Raw genomic sequence first — 7,855 nt, 5'->3', positions numbered from 1 at the left:
ATATTCAATTCCTACTGGATTTGGTACCTTAATTAATCTCGATTCTAGGTTTGTGAGTGGAAATGGATTTTTTATGGGTGAAATTGCAGAGATGGTAGGAATTCTTGTCCTAATCTTGATTTTAGATTTGTGAATGGAAATGGGTTTTTTACGGTTGAAATTGCGGAGATGGTTTCTGCCATTAAGGTGTTAGGAAAAGGGTTTGTGAAGATAGAGAAGATGATGATAGAGAAGGATTATCTTTTCACAATGTGGTTCGAGGGAATTATGGTCAATTCGATTGTCAAGTTAACGCTGTTCATGTCCCTTTAACGGGAAGGGGGAATCTGTATATTATTTTCAAAGGCAGGGGAGGTAAGTTTTATTTTTGAAACAATAGGTGAGGTCCCAGTAATTAAGGTAAACCTCAGGGGAGGTTAGTGTAATTTACCCTTTCTTTTTTCCTTTCCAAATCCATTTCCAAATTTCCTAACTAAACACAACGTAAATCCGCCCATAGAACACCGAACTTCGCCGCTAAAGCAACTCCAACTCCTTTCCTAAAACACTCCCATGCCGATCTCTTCGCCGTGCCTCCACATTGTTGTTGTACCCAATCGCCTTCGCGAACATCACCGCGAACACGCACTATATTTCGAACCCTTCATCCACCAATCACCATCCATTGAAAAAGACCCACCGCCTTCAAAGAAAACCCACCGACAATCTCCGAATCCACCAATGGAACACCCAAATTCCAAGTACCAGTGACAGTTTGTTTCAAGTGACTGCTCGGGCGAAAAGACTGCTTGAGCAGAGATCAGGTGCTCTCAATAGTTTGTTTTGCAAGCCTAGGGACCACTCGAGTGAACAAGTGGTCACTTGAGCGAAGACAAAGATACTAAGAGGTATTGTTCACTGCTCGAGTGATGAAAAGATTGCTCGAGCGGTCTGCGTGAATTTAGCATTTTAAAAAGACACTTTTTAGATCATTCATTTTACTTTTCTTTTCTCTCTTCCTCTCTCTCTCTAAGACACCCTAGTTTTCCCTCTCCACATATCTCTCATTTCACTAAGTTCCAAGCCAAAATCACTTGCTAGAGGTGGAGACTACCGAAGGATCTTCCTTTCTACCGATTGGAATTGGATTCTATGAAGGATTTGTCCAAATAGTCTAGTCTTCTTGCTCGTCCTTGAGGTAGGGTTATTTTTAGTATCTCTTTATTTTGAGGAAGATTATGTGGTATTGTTGTGATTATAATACTTTATTTGATGATTGAGCCAAAATTTTATGTTTAACACAAAAGGGATTTTAACCAATATTTATTAAAATTTTCAAATAAATCCTTATAAATTAGGAGTATTGGTGTTGAGAACTATCACATATATGAAGAGGGGGTAAAAATACCAAATTTGTTAAAACCCTAATTTTGATTTGGGGGAAAATGATGCCTAAATGGAATTGAATTTCAAATCTTGGATTGTGTGGATGATTAGAGTTTAGAATACATTATTGATGTGTTTTGAGTTGAGATTGTGGACTTGGAAATTGAGAACCCATGTATTCTATTTTCACTATTCATCTCATGTTTTATTGAACACTTGATTACTTGGAATGTGGTAAAAAATGGAAGGTAAATAGAGCATGAGTCCGGGTAGAGAGTTTTGGGAACAATGTGTCGTGTTGGTACTTGCGCGGGGAGTTAAGGTGCCCAATTGCCCTGTCTTGAGTTTATTGCCGGACGATTGTGGGAAAATATTTTTGGGTGTCCACTGGTCCTGCCATATAATAGTCGGCAAAAGTAGAAAAATGGATGGTTTTGGGTACCCACCACCTATCGTATCAATAGTCGGCAAATGTAGGGAATAGTTTTGTTTATAAACCTATATACATATGTAATACGGGGCTCCTATGAGGGATTCATGGCATATTTACTTCCTGTATTGAGAAAGGTTTTCTATTGCTATGGAATGACAATTGTAATTATTATTTTTTTTAACCGTGTAATTTGTGGACAGGAACTTTAAAATTTTATTTGAGTTATGATGATACCACTCAGATGTTCAAATGATTAGATATTTTGCTAAATGTATCTCTACTGGGCATAGTGCTCATCCCTATCTAACATTTCAGGAATTGGTGATGTACCACCATCCCAGTAAGTTGAAGCATACTCTTTTGTTCTAGATATGTAAACATGGAAGCTCCAAGCTTATTTGTTAGGACCGTGAGTCCATTTTTGTTGTAACAAGGCACTGCCTTGAATTGTTGTAAGCCTTGAAGGAAATTTACTTTGTCCTCTAGCTGATTGAACTATGATTGATATATATATATATATATATATATGGAAGTGTAATGATTATGTTGAACATGGAACTGTAAAGGAAAAATCTTAGTTCAATGAGGAAAAGGATCTTTTGGAGTTAACTATGCTTGATGGATGTATTTATACTATGTCTTTTGAGGGGCGTTACAAATTGGTATTAGAGCTAAACATGTTTGAATACCTTAAGCTCGTGGGATGTGGCCATGCCACCATGGGTTTATTATGGTAGGAAGAGACGTTAGGTTACCTTGTATGTTATATGTGTTTACGTGACTATATGGGTATGGGATCAAACTTTTAGGATACAACTAGGATCCATTGCACTCATTGAAGTCCTTTTGGAAAGGCACCTGATCAACCCTTTTCCACTTGGAAGTCTTTGAGAACCGTGGGACATATTGATATCTTAGAAGGGTGGTTCGTATGTGCTCTATGTGACAAGGTGCTTATATGGATTGCCAAATGTGAATTGAATACATGTATGTTCTCATACTAGTGCATGTGGGATGAGTGGGGCTAAGTGTAGAAAGGCAAGTCACGAATTTAATCTTCTTTATGATTCTTATAGGATATCAGGATATGGTAGAGGCCGTGGTAGACCTCGTCGGGATAGTAGGAATATTCCATCTCAATCGGAGATCTATCCACAAGAAGAATGAGTGGGTTAGAATAATATGGCCGCTCCACCAGCCCAAGACGCAATGAGGGCTTTGGCCTGGGAGATGGTAGGGGTTCTTAAAGAGTCAATAGACATATTGAGAGTCGAACAAGCAACTAGGATCGTCGAAGGGGAGACTAGAACTTCCTTCCTGAAAAAGGAATTCTTTCGTTCAAACCCTAGTGAGTTCAGTGGCAAGCTTGACCCTATGAAAGCGGATGAGTGGTTAGAGAAAATTGTCAAATATTTTGAGATTTTAGACATTTGTGAGGACGAGTTACGAGTAACTTTAGCAACCTACCAACTAAAGGGAGAAGCGGGGCAATGGTGGAAATATGCCAAGAACCGTGTTGAGCACACTGAGAGGCATTTACATGCGTCTTCCAGGAAAAGATCCTCTCTCCCACTACTAGGGAACGGTTGAGGAAGCAGTTTAAAGAACTATTGCAGCTCGACACCCTTATGGCCGAATTTGAAGCTATATTTACTTGTCTTTCTCACTGTGCACCAGAACTTGTGGCAACGGAAGAGCGCCGATGTTTAGAATTTGAGACGCAATTAAGACCAAAAATCTTGATGAAGGTAGTTGGATATATGATTCGTGATTATGATCGGTTAGTAAAGGCCGCGGCGCATGTAAAAATTATGGTAGGGGCAGAAGAGGCAAGGCAGAAGTTGAAGATGACGGGCTACTCAGAATCCTGGGATGATTTGAGATTTTCTAAGAAGTCTAGGGGTTCATTATCATCATTTCAGTCACCACCACCGCAGACCAAGTCTTCTAGTTTTGTGATGGGAGGAAATTCTAGGAACATGGGTCAAATCTGTGGTGTATATTACTGATGTGGCTAGTTGGGCCATAAAGCTTCGAAGTGTGGATAGAAGAGTGGGTCACAGTCTCAGTCTACTCGTTCTCAGGGCCAGTCTCAGAATAGAAGTTAGGCTCCATCATGTTACCAGTATGGTCAGCTAGGACATTTAAAGAAATTTTGTCCGTAGAGAGCAAGGATGACCAGTGTGTTGGGGTCTCGTTAGTAAAGAGGTTTTAAAGACAAGACATGGGGAAAGACCATCTCATCAACCGACCTAGCCGAGTCAAGTGCCTAGGGTAGTACACGGGGCTACATCTGCATAATCGGTACAACAGACCTATGTTCCAAGAGATGATCTAGGGGAGCAGAGGTTACAGGGAAGGGTGTATGTTGTCACCGCATCAGAGAAGTTTTCAGGACCATCTGCTGTGAGAGGTATTTATCTTATTTTTAATACTTGGGCCAGTGTGTTAATCGATACCGGGGCATCCCACTCATTCATAGCATCTGCATTTGCATCTTTATTGGGGTTAAAAAGTGAGCCATTAAAGTCAATGCTTCTGGTAAAGTCACCCGTTAGGGATAAGACTGTTTTGAATCGGGGATGTCGCGGGTATGTAATTAAGGTCGCTGGTCATCAACTTTCCTTTAGCTAGAAATGTCTAGTTTTGATGTCATTATCGACATGGATTGGTTGTCCTCTTACCGTGCCATCATCGACTGCTACTGTAGGAGAGTTACTGTGTGTACGTCGGGTGGAGATTGCTTCTCTTTTATGGGGGATAGAACTGACGGATTGTTGCCACCATTATATAACCCACGTGGTTGAGGCGAACTTAACTCTCTTTTGACAACCTTCTTAGATGATGGAAATAGTAGGGTTTGAGATGCGTTTTCTAGAGTGGTTTTTGAATATTCAGAGGTCTTTCTTGAAGATCTCATTAAATTACCGCTTCACCGGGAGGTTGAGTTTTCCATAGACTTAGTGCCGAGAACGACACCTATTTCCATGTCCCTGTATAGATTTGCTCCAGCTGAGTTAGTTGTCCTGATAGAACAATTACAAAAGTTGCTGGATAAGGGCTTCATATGCTCTAGTACTTCACCTTGGGGAGCATCAACCCTATTCACTAAAAAGAAAGACGGTTCGTTGAAATTGTGTATAGATTATTGCAAACTGAATCGAGTTACGATTAAGAATAAGTATCCATTTCCTAGAATAGATGACCTTTTTGATTAATTCAAGGGTTCGTGTTGTTTTTCAAAAATAGATTTGGGATTAGGTTATCATCAACTACGAGTCAGGGATGAGGATATACCTAAGACAACCTTTCATACGAGATACGGTCATTATGAGTTCCTAGTTATGCCATTTAGTTTGACCAATGCACTTGCTACATTCATAGACTTGATGAACCAAATCTTTTGAGAATTTCTTGATAAATTTGTAGTTTCTTTGTAGACGACATTCTTATTTATTTGCCCTCCGAGGAGGAGCATGAAGGGCACCTTCGCCTTGTCCTACAACTCCTTAGGAAACATCGTTTGTAGGCGAAGTTTGAAAAGTGTGAGTTTTGGCTATCAGAATTGAAGTTTTTGGGCCATGTAGTATTCAGGGATGGGGTTATAGTGGATTATTCAAAAATCAGAATTGGGACCAACCTAAAAATGCCTTTGAAATCCGTAGTTTCCTGGGTTTAGTTGGTTACTACTGCCACTTTGTAAGGAATTTCTCTTCTATAGCATCACCTTTGACTAGATTGACTTGTAAGGGAGTGAAATTCGTATGGAGCGAAGCTTGTAAGAAGTCCTTCTAAGAACTAAAGCTTAGGTTGACCACCGCTCCTATTCTCATTATATCGGAACGTGGCTTGGGGTATGCGGTGTATTACGACGCTTCAAGGGAAGGGTTGGGGTGTGTGTTGATGCAGGAGGGCAGGGTGGCAATATATGGTTCATAGCAATTAAAAAATCATAAGAGAAATTACCCAACCCATGACCTAGAGCTTGCTGCTGTCATATTTGCCTTGAAATTATGGTGGCACTATTTATATGGAGCAAAATTTGAAATATTCTCCAACCATAAGAGTCTTGAGTACCTATTTTCTCAAAAAGATTTGAACTTGCGTCAGCGGAGATGGATGGAATTTATGGAGGATTACGACTTTAAATTACACTATCATCCCGGAAAGGGCAACGTTGTGGCTGATGTTTTGAGTAGAAAATTTGTAAGTACCATAGCTAGTCTAGCAGTGAGGGAATGAAAGATGATGGGGGATATTAGCAGATTTGACTTACGATTTCATGAGTCCTTTGAGCAGGCCATTTTGTTCATTGTTGTTGCACAATCTACCTTGGTAACACGAGTAGTGGATGCATAATAAGGTTTTCAGAAGTAGAGACTATCTGGGAGAGAATCTCCAAGGAAAAGGAAGAGAAGGGTTTGAATGTTTATGCCAATACGAGTGTTCGTTATTTTGACCAATTATTTGTGCCTGAATTTATTAGAGATAAAGTTCTTCGGGAATTCCACCACTCTCACCTTGCGGTGCATTCCGAAGGAACCAAGATGCACGGTGACCTTAGCTGTCAGTATTAGTAGAAGGGTATGAAGAATGATGTAGCATCGTTTGTGTCTAAGTGTGTAACCTGTCAACAAGTCAAAGCCAAACATCAAAAACCCGTGGGATTATTACAACCCCTACCAATTGCCGAGCGGAAGTGGGAACATGTTAACATGAACTTTGTTATGGGTCTTCCAAGAACGCAAATGGGTAATGATGCAATATGGGTAATGCAAAAGGGTAATGATGCAATATGGATAATTGTAGATCGTCCAACCAAATCAGCCCATTTTCTTGCCATGAGTGTGGGAGATTCTATTGAATTTTTAGCTGAACTTTACATCCTTGAAATTATTCGACTCCATGGGGTTCTGGTGAGCATAGTGTCTGATAGAGATCTTGTTTTTACCGCCAGGTTGTGGCAGAGTCTTCAGAGTGCCTTGGGTACCCAACTGAATTTTAGTACTGCCTACCACCCTCAAACTGATGGACAATCCGAGTGCACCATAAAAATTCTAGAAGACATGTTAAGAGTGTGCATGTTAGACTTCAAAGGATCTTGGGAGAAACACTTGCCATTAGTTGAGTTTACTTACAACAATAGTCACCAAGCTAGCACTAAGATGGCGTCCTTCAAGACTCTTTATGGACGTCCTTGCAAATCACCTGTTTGTTGGGCTGAAATAGGAGATTTACCTATGCTTGGGCCAAGTTGGCCTGCAAGACCACCGAGAAAGTAGCTCTAATTCGGAAGAGATTAGTCACAAGTCAAAGCCATCAGAAAAGCTATGTCGATTGGAAGATGAATGCCATTGACCTTTGAAGTAGGAGACCACGTGTTTCTGGAGATTTTGCCTAAAAGGGGGTTGATGAGGTTTGGTAGAAGTAGAAAATTATCTCCCTGATTTATTGGCCCTTTTGGCATCATAGAGCAGGTCGGAGAAGTTACGTATCATCTGTCCTTACCACCACAACTCTCAGGAGTGCACAATATGTTTCACGTGTGAATGCTCTGTAAGTATAAACTTGATCCTTTTCACGTCTTAGATTGGACGAATATTGAAGTTAAGGAAGATGTGTCATACGAGAAAAGACCTATTTAAGTCCTAGACACCCGAGAGCAGGTATTGAGGGTAAGACCATTCCATTGGTCAAGGTGTTGTGGTGTCATCATGGTGTTGAGGAAGCAACTTGGAGCGTAAAATCGAGGTCCATGAGAAATATCCAAATTTATTCCAAAATATGTGATGTATTCACTCGATTGTTTTTTTTTTTTTTTTGATATGAGGCAAACCAAGTTTAAACCATATTTTTCTCATTCTTTCTTTCCTTTTTTGCTTCTAGAAATGGTTTGTTGTTTAGTTAGGAATCGTTGAAAACTGATGATCCGTCCATTGTTATCATTTATTGATGTTTTGTTGTGGATTTACGTTATTTTGGGGGTGAAATCCCTAAAAGGGGGAGATTATAACAGTTTGTTTCAGGTGACCGCTCGAGCGGTGAAAAAAATGCTCG

Source organism: Camellia sinensis, chromosome 9 (assembly GCF_055761805.1).
Source record: "Camellia sinensis isolate YWXY chromosome 9, ASM5576180v1, whole genome shotgun sequence".
NCBI lineage: Eukaryota > Viridiplantae > Streptophyta > Magnoliopsida > Ericales > Theaceae > Camellia > Camellia sinensis.
The sequence above is the reverse complement of the archived record's forward strand: the minus strand, read 5'-3'. Positions refer to the sequence as shown.